General features: G+C 42.6%; 1 pseudogene; it reads right to left on the minus strand.

The window, feature by feature from the left end:
* Positions 1-469: 469 nt before the first annotated feature.
* Positions 470-12626, minus strand: LOC130296904 (heat shock protein 105 kDa-like; annotated as a pseudogene).
* Positions 12627-12903: the final 277 nt, after the last annotated feature.

Here is a 12903-nt window from a genome sequence, read left to right on the forward strand (position 1 = left end):
ATTAAAAAGAAAAATAGAAATAAATAGAAAATAATGATAAAGGAATACAATAATAAAGGATAATTGTGAATAATAAAGAAAAAATATGAAAAAAATATTTTAATAAATAAATAATAAATTACAATAATATTAATACAGTAATAAAAATCATATACTAAGAATTATCTGTGCACTCTGTGGGAGCAGCAAGAAAGGAGGACTCTATGCTGATTGGCTGTACTATTATGTATAACATACTAGGTTATAGGGTTATACCTAGTAAAGTTTTTTCTATATATTGTTATCTTTTAACTATTTTTCTGCTGGGAGTTCAGTAAAGAAAGTTACTGCATAATGTGAAGCCTCCGTCTTGTAATAAAATCTTAAGTTACAGGAGGTTACACGTGTTAAGGATGAAGATCCAGGTAGAGATTCCAGCTATTCCCTTTGACAGGAGATTTGGGGACAGAGCCCTTTAATCCAAGTCATCTCAGTAGTCTCCATTCTGCTGAGAAGTAGGTACAGCGTTTTCCTCATCTTTGAGATCTCCATTGTGTTTCTTACATTTACTAGATTTTCAGGTTCTGGTGATTGAATCTTGGGTTTTGGTTGCGTTACTGTGCGGTGACAGCTGCTGTCCATTGTAGAGAGCTGCGCTTTAATCTCTTGGAGATATATAGCTGGGTTCTGATCTAATCGCTGCTTAGCTTGAAGATTCATGGCATTGTTCATCCCTTCCATGTTTCCTGGGTACATTTCTCTACTTCTTCCATGTCAGTGGCGCTGATATGCCTCCCTCTCATTCTTGTATTCATCTACAATTTTTGTGTAGTGCTGCAACCTTTGACCAAGATCTTCAGACAATTTTGGCCAATCTTCTGCTTCCTTATACCGTTCATTGACTGGGTTACCATGTTTCTTAAGCTCAGCCAGCTTCTCAATACAGTATACACGGTATACATGTAGAGAGATAATGAGAAGGTTCTTATGTAGATTTGTGATTGTTTACCTCACGGTATACATGTAGAGGGATAATGAGGAGGTTCTTATGTAGATTTGTGATTGTTTACCTCACGGTATACATGTAGAGGGATAATGAGGAGGTTCTTATGTAGATTTGTGATTGTTTACCTCACGGTATACATGTAGAGGGATAATGAGGAGGTTCTTATGTAGATTTGTGATTGTTTACCTCACGGTATACATGTAGAGGGATAATGAGGAGGTTCTTATGTAGATTTGTGATTGTTTACCTCACGGTATACATGTAGAGGGATAATGAGGAGGTTCTTATGTAGATTTGTGAGGGTTTACCTCATGGTATACATGTAGAGAGATAATGAGAAGGTTCTTATGTAGATTTGTGAGGGTTTACCTCATGGTATACATGTAGAGAGATAATGAGAAGGTTCTTATGTAGATTTGTGAGGGTTTACCTCACGGTATACATGTAGAGGGATAATGAGAAGGTTCTTATGTAGATTTGTGAGGGCTTACCTCACGGTATTCATGTAGAGAGATAATGAGAAGGTTCTTATGTAGATTTGTGAGGGCTTACCTCACGGTATTCATGTAGAGGGATAATGAGAAGGCTCTTATGTAGATTTGTGAGGGTTTACCTCACGGTATTCATGTAGAGAGATAATGAGGAGGTTCTTATGTAGATTTGTGAGGGTTTACCTCACGGTATACATGTAGAGAGATAATGAGAAGGCTCTTATGTAGATTTGTGAGGGTTTACCTCATGGTATACATGTAGAGAGATAATGAGAAGGTTCTTATGTAGATTTGTGATTGTTTACCTCATGGTATACATGTAGAGAGATAATGAGAAGGTTCTTATGTAGATTTGTGAGGGTTTACCTCATGGTATTCATGTAGAGGGATAATGAGAAGGTTCTTATGTAGATTTGTGAGGGTTTACCTCATGGTATTCATGTAGAGGGATAATGAGAAGGTTCTTATGTAGATTTGTGAGGGTTTACCTCATGGTATTCATGTAGAGGAATAATGTGTAATTGAAGAGGGAATAAAAGGGGAAAAGAGATAAAGGGGATGTAAAGGGATATAAAGGTATAACCAGAAAACTATTTATAATCCAGGGATGTGTGGAACAACTTAAAACACTCCTTTATGCAAAGAGGGGTTTATCCGGGCATCTTTCACACTGATAGCTTGTTTGCCTCCATCTCTCCATTCTTAGCACACACCCGGCATCTTTTAAGGGGTCTCATTTTTTTGGGGGTAGGGGGATTTCAGATGGGAAATGTTGCCCTGGGACAATACAGGTGACGTGGCTTGTCGAAGGCCTCTTATCCATCCCCCCCTGGGCCTGACCTTGTAGCAATATATTTTTGATCACTTTTTCTTTGAAGACGAGGTAGGTATCGGTGTTCCCTGCTTTCTTAGCAATAATAAAACAATTACACATGGCCACTTGTTTTTTAAACCAAATGCGCGATTTGCATGCATCATTGTAGGGCTGCAATATCTGGTCCGCCAGGTCCCCCCCCCCCCCTCATGTATTTATTGTAATCTTGTATGCAGGAGGGTTTGCGGATGGTTGAAATTGTCCGCCTTACAGGTACATCTACATACATATCGGGATGTATGGTAGACAAAACGTCCCTCTTGTCCCTACATTTTATGAACAGTAATCCCTCATTGCAGAGACCCCTGTTTGCCTACGCCTCAGTTTCTGCTGGATTAAGGGTTTGGGGAGCTCTTTTTGGTTCCTCCTTATGGTGCATGCAAGACTAAGGAGAAGGGGCACACTTGTATAGAAGTTGTCAACATACAAGTGATACCCCTCATCCAAAAGCGGATGTATTAGGTGCCAGACAATTTTCCCAGGTAGATTTAGTGAGGGGGGACATTCAGGGGGGTCAAGCTTGCTATCTTTTCCCTCATATACCTTGAAACTGTGCATGTACCCATTTCGCACAATTTATATATTTTCATACCAAAACGTGCCCGTTTGCTGGGCACGTATTGTCGGAAACTTGAGCGGCCTTTAAAAAGAACTAGGGACTCGTCAACTGCTATTATTTTTTGATGGGGTATACACTGAAGATTTTGTATTCAAGCAATTGATCAGGAGCCGAATTTTATAAAGGCGGTCAAAATTACAGTCATCTCTTAGGGGGCATTGCGCATTATCACTAAAATGTAGGAAGCGCAAAATTGCCTCAAACCTCCTACGAGGCATTATATCCCGATATAGTGGGGTGTCATATAATGTATCCTCTGACCAATAGGACCTCAGAGTTGTTGTTTTTTAGGATTCCCATATTAAGAACAAATTTCTGCATCTCAGGCTCATCAACTGGGTGCCTCGCATTGGATTTGGCATAGTGCACGGTGGGATTTTGACTAATGAACTACGTAGCGTGCAAGTTCGGTTGAAATATCATTTGGTCTAGGAGTTCCACATTAAAAAATATTTTACAAAACTCAGGCTCACTAAACCCCTCTACACTGGCTCGGAGTCCCACATCTGAAATAAATTCAGGAATCTGGGGTGAGTACGCTTCTGTGAGAAGCCAGTCACGGACGATGGCGGCAGGGACAGGTCATCTTCCCCTGCGCCATGGCCATGATTAAGAGCTCCTTTAGAGGTCGAAACACGTCAGCGTGCTGTTTTTGCTTGTTGGGGTGCTATCCCCTTTCCCCCTTTTTTGTGTTTGTTCATGATGTTTTTAATATGAGATAGTAAAAGCTACGTTTTAATCATTTCTGTGAGCTGGATTCCTCCCATCTTCATGGTCTCATGGCATACACATGCTCGGCAGTATAGCGCCATTCTGACATGTTCTTCTAGTATCTAAAATCTAAACAATATATATTTAAAAAAAAAAAATTATATCTATTTTTTTTATTAACTTACACTAAAATCTAAAACCTGCCGCTAAAATATAATCCCCTACTCTAACTAAATAGACTTATCTATCTCCCCCCCCTATCTAAGACCCTACACCTAACACTAACCTAACGCCCTACGCCTAACGCTAAGTATATACCCGCTAACTAACTACATCATTAATACACTATATATATTTCTTTTTACTTTTTATACAAAAAAAATTTAATGAATGAAAAAATATTAAATCAAAAAAAGAAGGCAGGGGATGGGAGTGGGAAGGGGATGTGGTGCTTGTGCAGACTGTGTGGGACTGTGTAGGACACTGAGGGGTTAACAATATTCGCTTCTTCTGTCTTGTCTCTTCTCACAGCAGCTCAGATCTACTTTACTACACTGACGGGAGTGAAGGAGATCGGCGCTCTGGCGGGAGGTCAGATCAGAAAACAGCGCACATTACATTGAAAGCTGCTATTGATCAACCTGTTTAGCAAAAATGTGAAATAAAAGCTGCTTTTTATTTTTCTTTCCTAATCTTTGTTCTTTGCCGGAAGGTGAAATATTCTGAACAACAAACTGACCTATTTTAGCTTCAGGATACGGGACTCTGGAAGGATCAGAATAAAAGTCTTCAAGCTGGAAAGGATTCTTTCTATAGAAAGTGAGGACTTTAGAGAAAGGAGCGGGATGGTTCTTGTTGAAGACTTCATGGAAACCTTCTGCCTCATCTGCTTCCGTACTCCGCTTCAGAGAAATGGGATAGGCTACTACATCTGAGACTGAAAAGTCTCTAACTTTGAAGGCTGGTGAGAGGATAGCGCCCTGAAGTGCACAGCCTCTTGGGACAACTTCATCTGCATTTAAAGTGGTGCTGACGACCTCTCCAAAATACTTAGCACTGCGTTCCTTTACAGCTGGAATACATGTCGCACCACCAATGACTTCTACTGCGCTGATATCGTCTACCTGCAGCTGGATCTGTTCCGTTATATAGTGCAGGGGGTATCGGTTCTTTGTAAGAGGTCTGCACATAATGCTTCAAACACGGACCTGCTCATGCGTCCTGACACGTCAATATCATTCATGAAGCATTCAGTATTGATTGGCAATTCGTGTACTGGTGTGGGCTCCTCAAATGTGGTAATAAACACAACAAGAAATTAGGGGAATATACAATAAATTTACATACACTCAGCCCTGAAGGCTGCACTGTGCGGCGCCCTCTGATGGATGCTGGAGAATGGCGGGGGAATTTGCCTACTGGCGGGCACAACTAAACTGCCATACCTTACCCGTTATTACCCTAAATACACAAGAATAACTGTATGGGTGTGTGGTTTGGGCTAGCCTGCAGTGTAGCACCGTATTCGCTCTCCTCTAACTGGTGTTGTAGCACGTGATGAGTAGAAGTTTATCAGTTCTGCAATTGTGAAATGTCACTTTAAGTTATGGAGTCCTTACAATGAACAGTAGCAATACTTATGGCCTGACACACGCAGAGACCCTAACTAACTACCTACAGGCCCGTCTCAGTCTCTAGGCGAGAACCAATGTGGGGGGTGGCAGCTGAGTCTATATAGAAGATCAGCTGACTCGTTTCGGGAATGACACTGCTTCTCAAGGGTCAGTTTCTCCATCATGGGAGCCATGCTCTGGAGATGGGGTAGACAGTCTGAAGGGGTACCAGTTGACTGCACTGCCCCCGCCTGCCGTGACCGGCAAAACTCCTCCCTCAAGGCTCCAACTCTATCATCCAACCTCATAAAGCTCTCCTTAGTAAGCTTTATGAGATCTTTAAGGATCCCATGCTGTCTCCTACCAGTCCTCAATGGCCGGAGAAAATCACCAAAGGATGTTTCAATCCTTTGGCGACTTGGTCGGGACGATGAGGAAGCTGGTAGGGGAGAAGGTTCTTGTCCTTGATCACCAGTGTCGGGGGCTGGGGCAGGAAGGGTGGGGGAGGGGGAGGGTGTTGCCATTGAGAGGGTTTCTTGTTGTCTCGGCATACTGGAATGTGTTCTGGAAGAGAAAAACATAATTAGTGTTGTAAAAATTATTTTAAAAGAGAATAAAAAAGAAACATAATTGGACATACTTGGCATTTTTGAAGGAACCCGAGGAGTGACCGGTGGACATAGGGGGTCTTGGTGTAGGAACCTGACCCACTTGGCTGATTTTCCTCCTCCAAGGTCCCGCATGTGAAGGTCCCTGATGGAAGCCCAGTGTTTTTTTTATCTGGTCACCTACAAGAAATATAAATTTATATTAACGCATAAAAAATAAAATTATTAAAAAAAACGAAACATTTTATTTGTTTTTACCAACAACACTTCCGGCATTGGACGACAGGTCCTCTCAGGATTTACAGATGGTGCTGTAAATTTCAATCCAAAGAGCCTTGGTGTATTGGCGCTTGGCATGGTTCGGGTTAGAGGAATCCCATAGGGCAGGACGAGCTTCAACCCTACTGATTAATAGGTTATCATCTATTATTACCTCCGACTCGTCCTGCCCCACTTTAATATTCACCCGACCGGGCCGAGCGCCAACCTGAAATGAGAAATATTCTGTTAATAGTTTTGCAAACACTGTGGTATATAGTTGATTAGGCAAGCAATCACATTGGCTCTTTAAAAAACAATAAAAAAAAACAATAAAAAAAAAAAAAAAGAGTCAATGTCATTACTTGCTCTGGGCAACAGACTTCCAAAGTACAATTACAAAAAACAAGTATATTTCCGTATTTTTCGCCCTATAGGACGCACCGGCGTATAAGACGCACCCAATTTTAAAGGTGCAAAATCTAGAAAAAAAAGATTCTGAACCCAACAGTGATCTTCAACCTGCGGACCTCCAGATGTTGCAAAACTACAACTCCCAGCATGCCCGGACAGCCGTTGGCTGTCCGGGCATGCTGGGAGTGGTAGTTTTGCAACATCTGGAGGTCCGCAGGTTGAAGACCACTGGTATAGGAGGTAATACTCACATGTCCCCGCCGCTCCGGACCCGTCACCGCTGCCCTGGATGTCACTCCGTCGCTGTCGCTGCGTCCCCGTGGTGTCCCCGACGCTCCAGACGTCTTCTTCCCCGGGATCCACGCTCTCCGTCGCCGTCATCACGTCGCTACCCACACCGCTCCGCACACCGCTCTGCACACTGCTCCTATTGGATGACGGGATGGCGCGCGCGACGACGTGATGATGACGAAGGAGAGCGCCGGCCATGCAGGGGATCCCGGCACGGAGCAGACACCGAGGAGGCAGGTAAGGTCCCTCCCGGTGTCCTGTAAGCTATTCAGTACGCCGCAATTTCACCGCAGTGGTCCCGAACAGCCCGACTGAGCAGCCGGGTTAGTGTTATTTTCCCTTCAGACGCGGTGGTCAGCTTTGATCACTGTGTCTGAAGGGTTAATACAGGGCATCACCGCGATCGGTGATGTCCTGTATTAGCCGCGTGTCCCTGCCGTTGATGGCCGCAGGGACCGCTGCGATAGGTGTGTATTTGCCGTATAAGACGCACCAACTTCCCCCCCCCCCCCCCCCCCCCCCCAGTTTTGGGGAAGAAAAAGTGCGTCTTATACGGCGAAAAATACGGTAAATACTCACACAACCACGTCCTCTGCCACGGACCACAATTCCTCCTCTTCTAATTTTTGGCTGAGGCTCGGGACGCTATTAAAAAAAATATATATATATATTTAAAATACGGTATACAATATATTGAAAAAACTGCAATATAATTGTGCAATACATACTGGTTCAGGCTCTTTGGAAGGCCTATCCTGGGAGTCCTGGGGGTCCGACACATTTGGGACACTCTCCTCCTCGAATTCCTCATGGGGTGGAATATATTCTGATTGTCAAAGAAATAAAAAAAAAAGTAAATTATAGAAAAATGTATTTCATAATCACTCAAAAAAAAAAAAAACACTCACACTTGGGCTTCTACATCCATGTGTTCCTTGTGATGATTCCTCCTGAACCACTACCTGATTCTGCAAAAAATGTATAATTCTTTTAATAAATCATTGACATTTCTTGCTGCCTCTGCTATAGAATCACAGGCGAAAAGAGGGGGTGGGACAGGGGGTGTGAGCACTACACCATGTGACTTCTGGGGTGTGAAGGCTTTACTGAGCATGCTCAGTAAAACTAACGGACGTTATAATAACGGGCATTAACGGGTGTATTTGCTAACGTCCGTCAGCCATAGACTTCATTGTTAAAAATAACGGCCATTTATTTCTCCCGTCACAACTAACGTCCGTTATTCATGACGGGCTATAACGGGTCATAACGGGTAATATAAAAGCACCATGGACTTGAATGGGGTTGTTTAACGGATTTTTAAAATGGCTGGCAGCCTTAGCTGTGTTAGGAAACAGGGGCATCTTGTGGCCAAACAGCAGAATGTCAGTCTAGATATTTAACTTAATTTAAAGGGAGTGTCTCACCAAATGTGATTATTATTTTATTTTTATTTTTTAAAGGTTAAATCATTTTTTCAAATTTGTTTAATATTTTTGGAAATATTTAAAACATTTTTTACTTGTCACAAAATATGAAAAATTAAATAATAACTTGTCATATCTCCCACTCTTGACCAGCAGAGGGAGCTAACATGAGGAATCTGGTGAAAGCAAGCAAATTGTCTGGCTGCTATAAAATAGACCTCACCCGTCTACCTTCCTCCTCTGTCTATGTGCAAAAAGAGAGGGGGAGGGGGTTTTGTAATTTTTGTAGTCAGTCACCGGCTTCTTCATGTGGCTTTCAGCAGACTTAAAGGCCTTGCTGTTATCTGTTCTACACTAAATGTGTGTGGCCCATCCATGTATAAGCCAACACCTCCATTGTTTGTCTGGACCAGTTCATAGGCCAAATTATTTTCCTCCTTCTGCACATAAGGATCATTAAATGCCCCACCATGGAGCTTCTTAAAGTGGTACTCCGCCCCTATACATGTTATCCCCTATCCATGTATCACGCTAAAGGAGTACCCCTTTAATAACAAGTTCTTGAAACTCAAGAAATATCCGTGTCCTACCTGTATAGCACGTATGCATTGTACAGTGCCATCTGCACGGTGTGTAGTACCAGCTTTTTGTACCAAGCCTTGGTTTTTCTCATGGCACTGTACGACTTGAGAACCTGATCGGATAAGCCCCCCCTCCCCATGTACCGTGGAACTTGTGCCTCGTACAGGGACAGGGGTGGGGCCACTGCCATGGATGGTTGTTAATATAAGGACATCTCTTTTGTCCTTATATTTTAGCAACAAGATGTTATTGCTGCAACGGGCCCTGCTCTCGCCTCTTGGCATTGGTTGCGCAACGTGTTCTGGGGGGCACTGTAAGAGAGGCAGGCTAGAGTAAAAATTGTCCATATAAAGGTGATAACTTTTGTCTAAAAGTGCGTACACCATGTCCCAAACAATTTCCCACTTACTCCAAGAGAGAGGGGGGGGGGGTGCATTCAGGGGGGTTCCAAAATGTTGTCTTTCCCTTCGTACACTTTAAATTTATGGGTGTACCCCGAGATGCTTTTGCACATCTTATACAATTTAATTTGGTTTGGTATTGGGCAGATACTTACGGAATTTAAGCTGGCCTTTGAAGTGGACTAGGAATTAATCCAGGGCCGGCTCTACCTTTAGGCAAAATAGGCAGCCGCCTAGGGCGCCCTCTTGATGGGTGGTGCCGCTCTGTCTGCCCAAGAAAGTAAGACAACCAACATCCAAACCACTCGCTTAGGCAGCAGCATGAGGAGGTTTTTTTTACAGTGTGTCACCTCAGTAGTAGGGTGGGGCGTGTCAAGGGCAGACCAATGGGCGGAGTCACCCTAGGCAAAATTCTCTTTTGCCTTGGGTGACAAAAAACCTTGCACTAGAACTCGATTCATCCACACAAATGTCCTTTTCTGGGATGTATGCCTCTGAAAACTTGACACTAAAATGATCAATTATTGGCCGAAGTTTATAGAGGCGATCAAAAGATTTGGGGGTGGGCATTGGGAATTATTGCTATAATGGAGAAATTTGAGGATTGCCTCTGTTGCGGAGCATGGCGTTGCTGTACGGTGGGGTATGGTACAGGATGTTCGCACTCCAATACTGCGTAGTCTCAGGCTTTTTGACTTTGCCCATGTGGAGAACAAGGCCGCCCCAAAATGTCAGCATTTTATCTGAATTAATGGGGGTTCATCTTGAAAACGATGATGTGGGGTTCTGGGCTAAAAATTGTTGGCCATATAAATTGGTCGGCTCCACAATCATATTAACCAATTCATCTGGAAAAAAATTGAAAAAGTAAATTTCGGTAAGGCCATCCGTATTGAGCTGGATCCCTGAGCTGCCCACTAGGCTGGGTTCACATCACGTTTTGGGCAATACGGGACCGCACGCGGTTTTAGGCCCAGTGGGAAAAACCGCATATGAGGCAAAAATGAGCCGACCGGAGTCAGTGTTTCACTTCGGTCGGCTCATTGAAATACATTACATACGGGTCGTATGCGGTCCTGTATTGCCCAAAACGTGATGTGAACCCAAACTCAGGAATTTGGGCCTCATAATTTTTAGGGACTGGGGTTCACACAGGGTCACTTGTTTGGGGAGCGGGCTCAGGCAGTCTCCCTTTGTCGCGGTTCCTCGTCATAACTGGGGGATGAGGACAACAAGACGAATGGGGCGTATTTCTCTTCTTCCTCACTGCCCGTCTCCGTGTCAGAGGCAAGAAAGTCATAAGCCTTTTCTACTGAGAACACCCTGCGATGACTGGGTTGGTCAGAACATGTTTAGCGGGTGTTTCAAACTTAGGGTGGTGTGTATGTAATGCTTCACACATGTGTATGTGGGGGGGGGGGGGGGTCTGAGAAATACAAGAACCTAAACTTAGATTTATTCACCGAACCTAAACGTCCTTAACACCTAATACAGGAACCTAAACTCCCAAACTAATATTTAATTTTTTTCAAAAAAAACGGACAACGTCAACTCCTGTCGCCTAAATGTTGTCACCCTACCACCCTGCCTATAACTGGAACTTCATAACACAAAACCTACTTGGGGAGATGAATGCCCTCAGGGTGAAACCCTGACTAAAGATCCCCTATAAAATGTAACTTTTAATTATACTCATTAAAATAATTTTCAACTTGGTGTGTTGCACATTTATTGCCACTAGATGGCAGTGGTGTTTAAAATTATCAACACTGTGTCCAGTTAATTCCTCTCTAATAGGATCGCAAGGTGTCTGTCATACAGATTACTAGTTTATCATCTCTATCTAGTGTACCCCAGTGCCCTGCTGCAGCTCGGACACTCGGTGTACTACCTAGAAAGGTCGCTGGTACAGTCTGCTATTAAAACATTAATCCTCTCCTCTAAATGTTTTCACCATTCTGAATGGCTTTCTCAAAGAAAAACGAGGCGCCTAAGTAGGTTTTGTGTTACTAAAATTGGCCCAGAGACCCCTAGGGGATTTATCTTGTGGCATATAACTGGAACTTCAACTCCTAACAACAATTTTTTTAGATTATATATATATTTATTTATAAAAAAAATGGATGCCAACTCCTATCACCTAATCTAGACGTCCGCAACCCTAACACCCTGTCTATTACAGGAACCTAAACAACTAATTTATATATATATATAGTAAATTTGAGTAGCTGTATTAGTCCAGTGATGCAAATCATAAAATGTTGCATTGTCTTGTAATAACCTTTTTATTGGACTAACAGCATTTTGTAGAGAAGCTTTCGGGATTCCTCCCTTTATCAAGTCATAAGCAAATCTAAGCTCACAAGCAGAGGACACAGATTACACAGCTTGTGAGATTAGATTTGCTTTGGACTTGATAAAGGGAGAAATCCCGAAAGCTTCTCTACAAAATGCTGTTTGTCCAATAAAAAAGGTTATTACAAGACAATGCAACATTTTATGATTTGCATATATATATATATATATATATATATATATATATATATATATATATATACATACATACAAAAAAGTCCAGGTGGAGTGGCACAGTGAAACAACTCTTTAAATATAAAGTGCGGGTGCTCAGCCGTAGCCCAAGTCCAGACCACAGACTTTATCAATCCAAGGACCAATAAAAAAAGACGATCAGGCGGCACTGCAGCTTACAAGAAATTCCAACGTGTCTTTATTCACCCATAGTGCAACATTTCGATCCTCTCCATGGGATCTTTTTCAAGCATATGACAAAGTATTCACACACACAATATATAAGGTATTCAATTATAAAAAAAACAAGCCCACTTGTGGGTGGTCACTGTGACATCATGTGCCAAAATAAATAATACAAAGTGCAATAACAAGAGATCAATATAAGATCATAAGTGTTATGTGAGCAAAAAATGAGTAAACAAAGTGCAGTGATACAATACTTAATGATACATATCTGAGGCTATTAATGATTACATCCAAACATTGTTCACATAGATAATTAGTAGGAGTTACCTCTGATATAAGACACTGCCCATTCGCCATACAACATGAATCCTCCGGTGTTTGTAAACAAACCCGGTGCGCAGGAGCGGAAGTGCCCATATCACCTGATTCATCATGTGATGCGGCTATGTTCGCTTGGTGTTCTACGTCACGGACATGCGCATTGAGAGTTCGGATCGGCCGTATCCACTTCGGGACCTGCGCATCCTGCCTCCTCCTCACTGACATGCGCATTCCGGCACTGTAGAACAAGCGCGGCCATCTTATTAGTGGGAAAAATTACCCATAAGATATACTTACTGGCATTTAATTCCATCTACGAATTACTGCATACATAAAATATATAACAGGTGGTATATTAACCCCTTCAATTAGGGATAAGTGCACCTATAGGGATAAAGGTATATAGCAATATAAATGACAGTATTTCATAGCAGATCGCGGCAGAGACATGACAAGGGCAATGGACAGTGTTGGGTCAGAGTCCAATGGGTGGATATAACACCTCCCTAGTCCCCACAAAACCCCACTCTCCTCTCTGTGACTGTCTAGCATCATATTCGACAATTCCCCAAGTGCTAACAAACAACCAC

The sequence above is a fragment of the Hyla sarda genome, chromosome 12 (genome assembly GCF_029499605.1).
Source record: "Hyla sarda isolate aHylSar1 chromosome 12, aHylSar1.hap1, whole genome shotgun sequence".
In the NCBI taxonomy this organism is placed as follows: domain Eukaryota; kingdom Metazoa; phylum Chordata; class Amphibia; order Anura; family Hylidae; genus Hyla; species Hyla sarda.